This window comes from Delphinapterus leucas, chromosome 11, assembly GCF_059928025.1.
Source record: "Delphinapterus leucas isolate spDelLeu-1000000601 "Yukka" chromosome 11, BTC_Dleu_Yukka2, whole genome shotgun sequence".
Classification (NCBI taxonomy): Eukaryota; Metazoa; Chordata; class Mammalia; order Artiodactyla; family Monodontidae; genus Delphinapterus; species Delphinapterus leucas.
The window spans coordinates 99,687,404-99,702,979 of record NC_143139.1 but is presented as its reverse complement, the minus strand read 5'-3'; the positions used below and the strand labels follow the sequence as shown (position 1 = coordinate 99,702,979).

The 15,576-nt window shown below is 50.6% G+C and overlaps 1 protein-coding gene across 7 annotated transcripts in view; it reads right to left on the bottom strand.

Annotated features, from left to right (window-relative positions):
• TBC1D22A (TBC1 domain family member 22A) overlaps positions 1–15,576 on the bottom strand; it is a 314,050-nt gene that overhangs the window by 112,810 nt on the left and 185,664 nt on the right. The gene's annotated exons all lie outside the window — the stretch shown is intronic.

Sequence of the window (15,576 nt, the reverse complement as noted above, 5' to 3'; positions counted from 1 at the left end):
ACATGGTCACTGTGTGAGTGCAGAGTGAACGTGGGACCTCAGTCTCAGCGAACTCAGTGAAGAAGTTCATAAACTAAGACAGGAAAACCAGTGTGGACATTGGGCGGGGGGAGGGGGGCCTCCAGTCAGGCAGACCTGGAATGAGAGCCCAGCTCTATCACTTAGATGCTGTGTGACCTTGGCGAGTAACACCACCCGTCTGGGCTGCAGTTTCATTATCTATACAGTGAGAATGATAGTGCGGACTTGTAGGACTGCTCTGAGGCTTCAGGAAGCACTGTGAGTGGCAGGCGCGTGAGGGCTCAGGGCAGCAGGCCGGGTGCCCCACTGCCATCACCTGAGAACACAAATCAGCTGGAGGAGAAGGTGGCGCCCACCGTGTCCCACCCCAGGGCATCCCCACAGAGCTGCCCTCAGGAGCCTCTGCCGGCGCTCAGGGACCATTTGCAGAATGAGGGTTTCAACTGGACTCCTGCAGTGATGGACTTACACTGCATGATATGGAAGGCAGGGTAATGACCCCCCAGAGATGTCCAGGGCACATTCCTGGAGCCAGGCAAGGGGGACAAAGGTTGCTAATCGAGGGACTGAACCAGGGACAGCATCCTGGATGGCCCAAGTGGGCCCAGTGTGACCCGGGGCCCTTGAAGGTGGAGGAGGAGACAGGAGAGTTAGCGTCAGAGCTGCAAGGACGCTTGACTCGCCACCGCGGACGTGGAAGGCAGGCAAAGGCGCCACCACCCAAGCAACACAGGCTCGAAAGAGACCAAGGAGCGAATTATTCCCTGAAGCCCCAGAAGGGACGCAGCCCTGCCCACGCCTTGATCTACACCTTGATCCAGCACCCCAGGTGCATGGCAGCCTTCCAAACTCCAGGACAATGAGGTAATAAATGTGTGTTTCAAGCCACGACGCGCTGCACCTGCGGGTCCTTGAACTAGAGTGAGCGCATGGGGCCTCGGGCCCTGGCGGTTCAGGGGGGCTCCTGCTGGGCCGGTGTTGGGAGAGGACGGCTTGTCCTCAGGGAGGCACGGGGGAGGCCCCAGGACGTGGGAACAGCACTCCCGGTGCCACCCGCCCCAGGACCTGCGAGGGGGGCTCCAACGACACAGCATGGGGGAGAAGAGGACCTTCACACCAGCAGCAGCATCTAAGGCTGAGCAGTCAGACGTGGAGGGCTCTGATTCCAGCACAGTCGGCACTCTGGGTTTAACACACGTGTGCACACACACACACACACACCCCTCCTAACTAGAGCAGGAGTGGCAGCCACGATGACACAGAACTTAAAATGCCTACAAGGCAACAAGGATCTTTTTCCCGCAGAAACAGAAAATGAGTAAATTCAGACCTAACTTCTTGCTGAGGTTTCTCCCAAGTCGATTTCAAGTGACAGCCTCTGAATCCAACTGTCACATCCCCGCGAGGGCAAAACCGAGGACAGCTCCGTGCGGTGCCCCGACTCAGAGCAACCCTGAGGTCCCACATGCGCCCTGCTCTGCACAGGGGGACGGTGCTCCTGGGGCAGCTGCCACAGGGGCCTGGCATGATGTGCCCTCTAGACACGGTGACAAGCTTGTGCGTTCTGCCACGCCTTGAAATCTTGTGAAGCGAGGGCTTTCACAGACTGGTGCTCAATGGACAGGACCTCTGGGCCCTGAAAGGCGTGTGTGTGTCCTGGTGAGACACCGGGCGCCCCTCTGGCCGAGACGGGGCAACAGCACAAGGTAAGCACGAGCCGTGAGCTTTCACGGACTTAGACATTAATGGGCAACGGAAATTCTGGTTTTGGACTTGAACTTACAAGGGTTGGCCTTAAGACACTTTCTCTCTGAGACTGGGTAACATAAGGAAATTTATACTCGAATGCGGGGCAGGCTCTGTAGCTGGAGGCTTACACACTGGCACTTCACCTCATGGTGCAATTTCTGATGAGACAGGTGGAAGAGTCAAGCAGGACATAATTAAGGATGAGAAATAAACTCAGGGTGGAGGCCTTACAGATTATCTAATTAATGTTCAATTCTGACACGTTTCAAAGCGATCAGGACCAGGCTCTAACGTCCTCTCCCCGGCGTCCCAGGAGAATCCTCAAAGGAGCAGGGGTTCCACTGGGGGCTGGCCTGTCCCGATGGGCTGTGGGCTCCAAGGCGGGCCATGCCCCAGGCTGAGAAGGGACCCAATGGTTATGCAAACAGCCAGCTGAGGGAAACACTCTCAAACCCGGGGTCTGCTTCCAAGTGGAGGGAACTCAGTTGGTGCCTCTCCTGCACTATCTCCATCCCCAGAAATACTCACCCCGAGAAGGCAACTACAACTGCTAAGCCTGGGGGATGAAACAGCCAGTAGGTTCAGCCCTCCTTCCAGCTCTCAGAATCGGCTGATGCCCCAGGAAGGTTGCTCCCCCTTGGAAGGCTGCTCCCCACAGAAAGACTGTTCCCCAAGAAAGCTGTTCCCCCAAGAAAGCTGCTCCCCCAGGGAAGGCTACTCCCCCTTGGAAGGCTGCTCCCCCCAGAGAGGTTGCTCCCCCAAGAAAACTGCTCCCCCGGGGAAAGCTGCTCCCCCTGGGAAGGTTGCTCCCCTACGAAGGCTGCTCCCCCAGGAATGCTGCTCCCACCCTGGGAAGGCTGCTCCCCCAGGGAAGGCTGCTCCCCCTGGGAAGGTTGCTCCCCTAGGGAGGCTGCTCCCCCCCACCCCCGGAAGGCTGCTTCCTGGTACAGCTCTGATGCACGTGAGGGGGTCCTGCCCAGGCCCAGCGCTGGCTCTGACAGGGTGGGTCAGCCTGAATGATCCTGGGATTCAGTCAGCCAGGTTATTTGGCTCTCACACTAAGACAGGATTTCAAGCTTCTCATTTAGAAGAAACAAAAGTTATTCTTTGGCCATCTGCCACTATTTTATTTCTCAATTTGTTCAAAACCCAGGTAGGGGAGATGAGTTCTCTTGAAAATCCAAATAATTAGAAAAGAATGACACCCGAGAGTCTAAAAAAAAAAATCTGTATTGTGAAAGGACCTGAGAAGATTGACAGGTGTGGCCTTGGCATCTGGATTTAGGCAGGGGGCGGGGGGCAGAGAAGACCACCCTTCAGAAGGGGCACAGTGTGGTCGGCTGAGGAGGGCCCCACAGTAGCCAGGAAGCCTTTGAAGGGCACACCAGGGACATTCCAGAGCCAGAGGCTGAGTTGGAAGGTGTGAGGGGAGAAGAATGTTCTGTGGCCTCAGGAGAGGCACTTGGCACTCAGACCACCCAGCAGGGCTCCACCAGCGCCCCTCATCTGACCGTGGGTTCTGCCCGCTTCAGGCAGGGGTGCCACCCCCAGCATGCCATCCAAACCCGCGCCGGCAACGCACCTGGCACAGAAAACGTCTGCTGAATAAATATACGAGTAGGCAGGCAAAATAGGAAGTAATAAGGAAGTAAATAAGAATGCGGTATATTTACAGAAATAGTAACAGTCATAATATTAACAATACTCCGTGAAAAGTAACCATGCATGTCCTTTCAAACTGAGGTTTGACTTTGTGGTCTTTAAGAAATGATAGAATATGTAAAACTTATGGGTCAGAGGGAAGGAAGGAAGGTCTGAAGAATACAACGACCTTTTGGGCAATGTTTTACAGAAAGTGAAGTCCGTAGCAGACGGACTTTACCTTTCTGCTTACCTTTTTACAGAAAAAAAATAAAGAAATGCACACCAAGCTTGCCTCGCGTATGCTGCCGTTCCCGCCTCACCCTCCAGCAATAACAAACAGCATTTTCTGTGCTCTTCAGAAGACAAGCAGAATAAACTCTTCTGAAGGAGCATTTCAGAGACGAGATGGAAGATACACTCATATCGGCTTAGCCGGAAGGACCGCAGCACCCGCCTATTAAAACTCCCAGCTCCCAGAGAACTGAGAATCCCTCTTACCTCTGACAAGGGGCTGTGCCCCCAGACCAGAGATGCAAGTCCTCAGCAAGCCCCACACCCCTTTCCTGGCCAGTCTCACTCTGAGAAAGCTGCTCTCTTACGCTCAAACCACACTTGCCTCCCTCACCTGCCCTGGACCTGCGACTGGAACGACTCAGCAATACAAGGCCCCATTTCAGGCACCCTGATGATCCAATCAGTGCAACTGATGCATCAATCCATGCACGACAGAACCACAGCAGACTGGGAGCTCTTCCCTCTGTGCAGGAAACACTGCCTGAGTGCCTCACGCGTGAGACAATACCCCGAGGCCAGAGCAGAGACGGTGCGGAAAAGCAGGCCGGAGACTGCCATCCTGAGACAGGCCCGTGTGCAAGGTCGGCCCTCCCTCAGCCAGCGCCTGGGACCGAGGATTTCGGGTGTTCCCACCTCTCCCGAACCAGTAAGAATGGCTCGCTGGCCTCAGCTGAGCACCGTGGTTTACGCCAAGCTCCTGCTTCCGAGGTACCTATGTGAACAGCCTCGGTACAGATCCCAGGCGCAGAGCCTCTACCGAGCTCCCGGCAGACAGTGACAACTCGTCGCTGGGGCGTTAGGCGTCTCCTGCAACTCCACCAGTGCAGGACTCCGGGCAGCTGGCGCCTGGGTCCCCCCGGGCCTTCTCCCTTGGCCGCTGCCGCCTCACACGACTGTGCTGGGAGGAATCACGGCCGGGAGCACAGCTGCATGCTGGGAGTCACGGGACCCGGGGGCAGTCCTGGGCCTCCCAACACAGTTGGGCAGGAAAACAGCACGGGCCTCCAGTCCAGAGATGACGGTCCGGTCGTTAAGCAAACGTTCATCACGCAGGCCACGCATATGCACATGGGGGCTGGCTGTGCCCTGGGGAGCCCGGCCGCCATGGCACAGAACGGGGGCCTGACCTGAGGACCACGCAGAGGAGGTGAGGCCCGGGCCGAGACGCAGGGAGATGGAAGCTAGGCACACTCCAGGCGTGGAATGAAGGCCAGTGTGGCGGGAGGGGCCGCAAGGAAGCTGGGGTTGACGGAAGAAGACCATTCCGAGGCTAGAAGGCCACGTGGGGATAAAGGGTGAGACCCCAGCAAAGCTACAGAAGGAAGCTACTGACACGGAAATGGGGAGCCACCACGGTTACGAGATTTGCATTTGGAAAAGATGACTCTGGCCGCAAGGTGGGGCGTAACAGAAGGGGCCAGAGAGGATGCAAGAGGTCAGCTACAAGACCAAAGCCAGAATCTGGGCATGAGAACCACGAGAGCATCCCACTGGCGACGCAGTCAACCCAGGCTGTCCAGGCTGCATTCAACGAACCGTACTGCTTGGTTTTGTGAACTTGAACGTAGGGCTTCTCACTTATTCCTGTGAACTCGTTTGTTTGATTGGCTCTCAGCTGGAACTGCAGGCAGTGAAACTCATTCTGCACCTTGATCGTGTCATCAATCACATTAGCTGTCCTTCCAAGCTGAGAGGCAGTGCGTAAACTCACACCCTCCACGTCTTCACCACGGTCTCTGGGAAGAGGGAAGAAGGACGAGGACAGAGCTCCGTGATGCCTCTCAGATCATGTAAGAGCATGTAAAAGTCTATCAAGGGCTTCCCTGGTGGCGCAGTGGTTGAGAGTCCGCCTGCCGATGCAGGGGACACGGGTTCGTGCCCCAGTCCGGGAGGATCCCACATGCTGCGGAGCGGCTGGGCCCGTAAGCCATGGCCACTGAGCCTGCGCGTCCGGAGCCTGTGCTCCACAAGGGGAGAGGCCACAACAGTGAGAGGCCCGTGTACCGCAAAACAAAACAAAAAAGTCTATCAAGCCGACTCCTTTCCCACCCGCGAGCCTAGTTTCTCTGATCTTCTGTTTCCTCGTCTGTAAAATGGCGAGGAACGGCTCCTTCCCAAGGCGTTGGGGGTGTGAAGTGAGCTGCTATCTCTCAAGGAGCCCAGACAGAGTCCACACCAAGGGTGAGCCCGCCCGCCCACCCCCTCCACAGCTTCCCCGGTGACATGGGACATGGGACGTGGTGAAGGCTGGAGGCTCCCCCAGCCCTGGCAGAGCGGCCAGTGCTCCTCCTGTGGACTGCGGGGGAGACGGGGAAATGCTGAATGCCTGCGTTCAGACACGGGCCTGCAGCAGCAGCAGGTGCTGTAACAGTGAGGGAGAAGTGGGTGGGCCCCGGCTGGACGGCTGCAGTCTGTCAGGCGGAGAACATTGGAGCTTTGTTTCCCCACACACTCCAAGGCCAAGGTTAACAGCAGGAGCCGAGGCCCGCCGGAGTAAAGAGATAAGATGACCATTCCTGAGGTCAAGGAAACCTCCCCGACTGCACATGTGCAGAAAGGCTCCTTGGGGGTCAACAAGGAGGGGGCGCCACCCCATAACAGGTGATGTGAAGGCCGTCCCATAGGCCTCTGGGCTGAAACCCCATCTTGGAAAAAAGTTGCGCACGCATGCTGGGGAGGGGCCTTGGGCAAGTCACGTGTGGAAAAAGAAACCAGACGATTGGCCAAAGGTAAAGAGACCCGGAAGAACCGCCCTATATGAATGACGTCACCACCTCTTTACTGGGCCCCTCCTCATTAGGGGGGACGCCCACACCCTTTCTCTCCCCGTGTGCATCTCTGCCCTGCTTCTGTCTTAACTAAGCAAACTCTTTCTCTGTGTGCTCTCCCACCTGTTGTCGTGCTGTGTCTCTAACTTTGTACCTGTTTTTACAGTTTCTGCCTCCTTGAGAAATGCATTTTTCAACGGGGGCAAGTGCCACGACAGCTTTGCTTCGAGCCTCTAGCCCTAGCTGGCCTAGTGGCTGGGTTCCTGGTTTTCACCCAGGCTCCCCAGGTTCACTTCCTGGACAGGGAACTAAGATCTTGCTTCAAGCCACCGCTCACTGCTGTCTCGCCAAGATCGACAGTATTTGAAGGGAGTCTAGGGAAGTTATAAATACGTGCTATAAAAAGTAAGCACTGGGCTTCCCTGATGGCACAGTGGTTGAGAGTCCGCCTGCCGATGCGGGGGACACGGGTTCATGCCCCGGTCCGGGAGGGTCCCACATGCCGCGGAGAGGCTGGGCCCATGAGCCATGGCCGCTGAGCCTGCGCGTCCGGAGCCTGTGCTCCGCAACGGGAGAGGCCACAGCAGTGAGAGGCCCACATACCACAGATAAATAAATAAATAGATAAATAAATAAAGTAAAATAAAAAAGTAACCACTAACTAAAAGAAAGGTGGGGAGAGGAGAGATGGCCGATAAGCCAGAGTGAAAACTAACATGAATAATAAGGAAGTCTCCCTGAGTGAAAGGAGCCGGTCTCAAAAGACTACACACTGTGTGGTTCCACGGAAATGACATTCTGGAAGAGGCAAAACCATGGAGACAGTGAAAAGGCCAGTGGTTGTCAAGGGTTCAGGGAGACGGAGGGATGAACAGGTGGAGCACAGAGGATTTTTAGGGCAGTGAAACTACTCTGTATGATACCATAATGGTAGATACACGTCATTATACATTTGTCCAAACCCACAGAATGTACAGCACAGAGAGGGAACCCCAATGTCAACTATGGACTTTAGTGAATAATGAAATATGGATATTGGCTCATCAACTGTAACAAAGGCACCACACGAACGCAAGATGTCAATAACAGGAGAAACCTTGTGTGGGTGAGGAGGTGGCAACAGAGTATATCAAACTCTCTGTACTTTCTGCTCAATATTTCTGTAAACCTGAAACTGCCCTAAAAAACAAAGTCCATTAATTTAAAAAGTACCCAATGCGTGCAAAAGAAGGGAGGAAATAAGATGAAATGAATAGAAAATAAATAGCAAAATGGCAGCGTAAACCCCAGCCATATAAGTAATTACATGAATGTGAATGAACTAAACACACACTAAAAGGGTAGGAAAGCAAAATCCAACTATAAGCTGTCTACAAGAAACGTGCTCTAAATAAGAAGACACAAACAGATTAAAAGCAAAGGGATGGAAAAGACACACCAAGGAAATACTAATCCTAAGGAAGATGGAATGGCTGTATTAATATCAGAGGAACTGGAATCCAGCACAGGGGATATAACCAGAAATAGAGGAATATTTCATAACAGTAAGCATACAAATTCATCAAGAAAACATAATCATCCTACATGGGTGTGTATCTAATAACCAAGATTCAAACAACATGAAGCAAAACCTGACAAAACTAAAAGAAGAGACAAATCAACCATTACAGTTGGAAACGTCGGAAGTCCTCACTCAGCAATTGACAGAAACAGCAGACGGAAAATCAGTAAGGATAGAGGAGACAGGAGAAACACTACCTATCAACCAACATGACCTAAATGATACTTACAGAAACTTCCCCCAGCAAAGCAGAACACACATTCTTCTCAAGGACACATGAAACACTCATCAAGATAGACTACGTGACACATCTCAAGACACATATCAATTAGTTTAATTACCAATTTTAGGAATTGAAGACATCACTTTAGTTCTTATAGACATTAAAAGAATTAGGGAATATTGCAAACAACAGTATGTCAATAAATTAGACAATTGTTTAAAATGACCAAACTCTTTAAAATACACAAATTATCAAAACTGACAAGAAAAGAAATAGAAAATCTGGAGCCCTACCCAGAGGAGAAATCAAATTTGTACTTAAAACTTTCCCACAAAGAAAGTTCCAGGCCAAGATGGCTTCACTGTTGAATTCTATCAAGTATTTAAGAAAAACACAATACCAATCTTGCACAAACTCTTTCAGAAATCACAGGAGCATTTTATGAAATCACCATTTCCCTAATGCCAGAACAGAAAAAGAGAATACATAGAAGAAAAGAAAATGGAAGACAATACTGTCATCCCTCAGTATACAAAGGGGGTTGGTTCCAGCAGCCCCCACGGATACCAAAATCCATAGATGCTCAAGTCACATAGTCAGCCCTCTGTATCTGCAGTGCTATATCTGTGGATTCAGCAAACCCTGGATCATGTAGTACTACCCGTATTTAATTGAGGCAAAAAAAAAAAACAAAAGCAGGTGTAAGTGGACCTGCACAGTTCAAACCTGTGTTGTTCAAGGGTCAGTTGTATTCCTCGTGAACAGAGATGTAAAACTCTTTTAAAATATATTACATACAATACAATACAATATCAAAGAGAATCCTGAAACATATAAAAAGACTAACATCTCACGACAAAGTGGGACTTATCTCAGGAATGCAAGCTGGCTTAACATTAAAAATTAATCAATGTCCTTCAGTACATTAACAGAATAAGTCAGAAAAATCATATGAGCATCTATCTCAACAAAGAAAAAGCATTTGGCAAAATACTGATTCATAACTATTTAAAAGTCTCAGCAAACTATGATCTGTCTTCCAGCTCTTCTTCCACCAAGTCTTACAAATTCTATCCTCAATCTCTTCGTCCTTTATATACTGGTATTCCTCAAATGTAAAGAAAAAGACCTACCAAAATAAGGCAGAATGTTTATTAAAAATACAGACTCCTTGTCTGTGGAATTTGCACTGTCAAAACCACCCTGGTAAAGGGCATCTATGAAAAGTCAACAGCTAACATCAAAGTTAATGGTGAGCGCCTAAATGTTTCACCCTCTCCACCAATACCTGGAAGGAGGTAGAAATGTCTGCTCTCATCAGTTCCGTTCAACATTGTACTTGAGGTCCTTGACAGTGCAAAAAGGCAAGAAGAGGAAATAAAAGCCACACATATTACACAGAAAGAAGTAAAATTCTATTCATTTGTAGGTGACATGATTGTGCACATAGAAAATCCTAAGACATCTACCCAAAAGCTCCTAAAACTAACAAGTGAATTTAGCAAGATTACAAGAAACAAGGTGTGGCATATATTTTCCACAACCTCTCTTATCCCATATATTCTTTTATGATGTGACCAGGGCACTCCTGCATCAAGAGATGGAGTCTAATCTCCCTGTCTTTAAAGTAGGCTTATGACTTCTTTACCCAGAAGAGTAGAGTGGAAGTGATATTATGCGACTTCTGAGGTTCAGTCATGAAAAAGTGCAACTTACACCTTGCTTTCTGGAAGTCTAACTGGGAGCCTTGAACCATTATGTCAGAAGTCTGACTTTCCTAAGGCCACCGTGCCATGAGGATGTTAAGCCACATGGAGAGGCCATGTGTGGGCAGCTCAATCTACAGTCTCAGTCTTAGAGTCGTCCAAGCCCAGGCACCACACACTTAAAAGAGTGAGACTGCAGATGACTCAAGTCCCTAGGCATCAACTTGTACCAGCTTTCAAGCCGTCTCGCCGAGGCGCCAGACACCGTGGTGCACAGACAGAGGTTCGTGGTGTGTCCTGACTGAAATCCTGACCAACAGGATCTGTGAGAGTGATAAAACAGTTGTTCTAAGTCAGGAAGTTTTGGAGTAATTTGTTACACAACAATAGGAACTGGAAAACTGTCAGTTTACAAAACTCAATTGTATTTGTACAAAACTATCAGAAAAAATCAAAAAAAAACAAAATTTACCAAGAAAGCTATACCATTTAAAGGAGCATCAAAAAAAAAAAAAATCTAGAAACAAATTTAACAAAAGATGAGCAAAACCCATACACTGAAAACTACAAAATGTTTATTAGGGTAAGTTAAAGAACATTTAAATAAATTTAAAACTATACCATGCTTATGGACTAGAATAAATTAACACTGTTAATACTGTTAATTCTGGGACAACTGACATATAGATTCAAAATATAATTCCATTCTAAATCCCAGGCCATAAGGCTTTTTTGGTAGGAAATGGCTAATGAGAAACTTTATATAAAAATGCAAAGGACTGGGCTTCCCTGGTGGCACAGTGGTTGAGAGTTCGCCTGCTGATGCAGGGGACGCGGGTTCGTGCCCCGGTGTAGGAAGATCCCACATGCCCCGGAGCGGCTGGGCCCGTGAGCCATGGCCGCTGAGCCTGCGCGTCCGGAGCCTGTGCTCCACAACGGGAGAGGCCACAGCAGTGAGAGGCCTGCGTACCACAAAAAAAAAAAATGCAAAGGACCAAAAATACTCAAGACAATTTTTTTTTAAAAAGAACACACTTGGAGGACTTTACCCAACTCCAAGAAAAGCTACAGTAGTAAAGACAGTGTGTACTGGCATAACAACCCATTAATAGATTAATGGAACATGATAGAGTGTCCAGAAATAGACACACATGTATACGATCATTTGATTTTCAGAAAAGGTGCCAAAGCAATCTACTCTGGAAACATAAAACTGTTTTCAACAAATGGTGCTGTGTTAACTAGGAAATCTATATTTTAAAAAAGAACCATGGTGCCTTCCTCACATACAGAAAAATTAAGTCAAGCTAGATGACAGACCTAAAAGTAAAAACTAAAATTATAGTTTCTAGAAGAAAAACATAGGAGAATACCCTGGCACGCTGGGCATAGGAAAAGACTTTTTGGTTAGGACACAGACAACCGTTACCACAAAAAATAATAATAAATGAGAATTCAACAAAATTAAAATTTTCTGCTCAGCAGAAGACTTTTTTTTTTTGCGGTACGCGGGCCTCTCACTGCTGTGGCCTCTCCCGTTGCGGAGCAACAGGCTCCGGACGCGCAGGCTCAGCGGCCATGGCTCATGGGCCCAGCCGCTCCACGGCATGTGGGATCTTCCCGGACCGGGGCACGAACCCGTGTCTCCTGCATCGGCAGGTGGACTCTCAACCACTGTGCCACCAGGGAAGTCCCAGAAGACATTTTTTAAAAGTAAATTGAGGGACTTCCTTGGTGGCACAGTGGTTGAGAGTCCATCTGCCAACACAGGGGACGCATGTTCTAGCCCTTGTCCGGGAAGATCCCACATGCCACAGAGCAACTAAGGCCATGCGCCACAACTACTGAGCCTACGCTCTAGAGCCCGCAAGCCACAACTACTGAGCCCATGTGCCACAACTACTGAAGCCCACACGCCTAGAGCCCGTGCTCCGCAACAAGAGAAGCCACCACAATGAGAAGCCCACGCACAGCAACGCGTTGAAGACCCAACGCAGCCAAAAATAAATAAATAAATAAATACTTTTTTTTTTTAGTGTATATTGACAAGCCACAAACTTGGGACAAAATATTCTCGTTCCCTCTCTCGATATGGATATAGATATAGATATATAGACACCGTATGGTCAGACCACTCAAGATGGCTGTTCTCTTGCTCTGTGTACGTCCCTGCTGGACCAGCGCCTGCTTCACCTACACCTGCTCATGTGACTGACCTTCCTTCATACTTGCCCCAGGCCCCAGCTAGTGACTGTTCTTATCAAAGGGGCCATGAGGGGGGCGTGCCTCTCTGCTGGTTTCCCTGGTAACTGACAAGCCCACCTGAGGTCAATTCCCCCTAAAACTGGCAGCGTCCCCTTCCCCCAGGAGTGAAGACAGCCGCCATGTCCTGCCCACCGCCCGCCGCACGTGGTGAGGCATTGCTCCAGGAGCTAAGCTCCCCCGTCCATTAAACCGTGGATGTCTCTGTTGCTGACTCCAGGCTCTTTCTTCACTCTTAAAGCTGGGCAAGTACAGGCCTTGCAAGCCTGTAGAGTGAAGCCCAACAATATAGATACATAGATACACATGCACACACACACACACACACACACACACACACACGACTGCTAACCAGCAGAAATAAAAACAGGGCCATGCAACGCCAGTGAGGATGTGCGGCAGCCAGACCTTAGTGCTGATGGGTTTATGAAACGGCGCAACCAATTCGGAGAAAAGATCTGGAGGTTTTCCATAAAAACTAAGTATAGCCCTACGCCACTACCCAGCAAGTCCACTCCTAAGTACTGACCCAAGAGACAAGAAACACACATCAACGAGAGGACGACTACACGAGTGGTCACGGAAACTTCACCCCTCACAGCCGAAGACTGGAAACAGCCCTGGCTTCCACCAACTGGAGGATGTTTAAACAACTGTGATAGATTCACACGATGGAGCACCGCTTTGTAATTAAAAGGAATGAACGACTCACCCAGGCAACAACATGGATTTCACTGTTTTCAATGCTACTGTAAATTGATTTTTTTAATCTTCATTTTTACAGTGGCGCACAATAACTCACTCTTAATGAATCTTCTGCTTCAGCCCAGTAACCCACACATTCTTGTCTACTTAATAAACGTTTCTAAAATGTTGCCAAGAGTCCTCACTGTTATCGACTGGAGCTCTAACATCACAGCTCTGAAGGCGCTTCCACCCCACGCGTGACGCCTCTGGATGCGAGACAGGAAAGTGCCACGTGGAGCGGGCGCTCCAGCCCCTCGCTGCCCACCTGCGGGCCGGGCACGAGGTCTGGCTCTGCGCTCTCCTCCTGCTGCTCCGCTGCCCCTTCCAGCTGGAGACTCCTGATGTGTCAAGGCCACGTAAGCATCCTCTCCACCACCTTCCCAAGCAACGCACCGGCCCTTTGTTCTCTTTCCTTGGAGTTTGGTTGAGAGGCGGCAACAGATCGAGGTTCCGGATCCTTCTGAGGATCCTGGGCCACCTTCTGAGCATGCCTCGGGCCGCTCTCCTTTTCGGAGCAGAACCTTCTCCAAGGGCTCCCTGTGCAGGCTCTGGTTCCCTGTGATACGTCGTCCCTTTTCTCCCCCTGGCTAACTCACAGCAGCTGTATTTGAGGGACCACCCCGCCCCCCGCAAGACAGTGTCCCCTCCAGCCCCCAGTCACAGGTCTGGTCATTCCGGGCCTTTCTCTGCCAGACACTACACCACCACGTTTCCGGCCTTTTCTCTGGCAAGTTCCAAGATAATATTGTCGCTTTCCCCAATATTCCCATCCCTTCCATGCCAGCAACCAGTTCTTAGAATTGAGTAATTCTTCCCCAAGGAAAGAAAATGTAAATGACTGATTATAAAAGGCAACAGTCCTTTTCTACTCAAAGAGGCTGTCCTGCTAAGTAATGAATCTGAGAGTAATAGTATGACTGCAGGGCAGGCAAGTATGGAAGCCGTAACTCAAGAGGTGAGAGCTCCCCGACAACACTGGCGTCATGTCGTTAGTGAAATGAGAAGGCTGGCAAAGGCCCAAGAATAATCCCCGAGAAGCCAGAGAAGGGCTCGCCCACCTGGACTGGGACCTGGGCCTGCCCTGCCCCGGCGCCGCAGCAGAGGCCTTCGAGCAGCTTCCTCCCTCAGAAAGCACACGGGAACTCTCCTCCTCGGCCCCAAGGCCCAGGTCCTGCTGGCCTGTCGCAAGGCGGTCCTCTGTAAAGAAGCAGCCCAGCAGCTGCACTGGCTCACACGGCCTTTGGTGACCTAACCAAAAAGCACCTCCAAAGGTGGCATTAGAAAGACACGATCCGTGAAACCACTGGAAGAAATAACGGCCCTCCAAATTTTTTTTTTGGCCATGCTGCGTGGCTTGTGGGATTTTAGCTCCCCGACCAGGGATTGAACCCAGGCCACAGCAGTGAAAGTGCTGAGTCCTAACCACTGGACCGCCAGGGAATTCCCCCAGCAAATTATTTTTAAAAATTAAATCTCTGGGGCTTCCCTGGTGGCACAGTGGTTGAGAGTCCACCTGCCGATGCAGAGGACACGGGTTTGTGCCCCGGTCCGGGAAGATCCCACATGCCGCGGAGCGGCTAGGCCCGTGAGCCATGGCTGCTGAGCCTGCGCGTCCGGAGCCTGTGCTCCGCAACGGGAGAGGCCACGGCAGTGAGAGGCCCACGTACTGCAAAAAAAAAAAAAAAAATTAAATCTCTGGCTGGACTCCTCACGTCGTACCTGAGGACAATCGACCTCATTATGAGACCCGAGTGTGGCTCTATCCCGCCAATGAGACGGGAAAGCCCACGTCCGGGCCCTCCACCTCACGTTCCCAATGGCCCCATTGGGAACATGCAGTCAACTCACGATGCCCAGGATCCAAGGAGCAGGACATGGGCAGAAAGACCCACTGTGGTAGGATCCCAAGTCCAGGGCACAGCTCCCCCAGCCCCAGTGCCAGCTGACATTCACTCGTGGCGCACTTTCTCCGTCTTGTACTTTCCTCTTGTGAGCTCACCCTGGGGGCCCCTCCATGAGAGCATCTCTCCCTGCGGGGCTGCAGCTCCCACGGTGCTCAGCCAACCGCTGGGCTCCCTGGGACCCTTTCAAGCAGTCTGTGAGGTCCAAACTGCATTCATAATGATACTGAGGCATCGTCTACCTCTGTCGCCGTGTTGGCATTTGCTGTCATGCTACAGAAGTGGTGGCAAGTAGAAGTGCTGGCTCGCGGCACAGACCAAGGCAGCGGCCACAACCGTACTCAATGCCACACACTCGTGGTTTAAAAAGGGGCAGTTTCACTTAAGGATGTCCTGGGTGACACAGGAAAGTTCCTAATCTTACGATTAGTATTGGGTTAAATCTTGACCCTTGATAAACATCTTTTCAGTGTTCTATGGGGAAAATGGGAAGCACGTGTAAAGCTCTGGAGACGTGCACCCAAAAACATTGATTTCTTCCAGAAAAGCAATTTTTGGTGCAATTCTCTGAGCTGAGAGCAGAACTGGATACATTTTCCAAGAGAAAATGTACTTGAAAGAATGACCAACAGGCAAATTGGTTATTCAAACTTGGGTATCTGGCAGGCCTTTTCTCAAAAATGAACAAAGTTACCCTGTC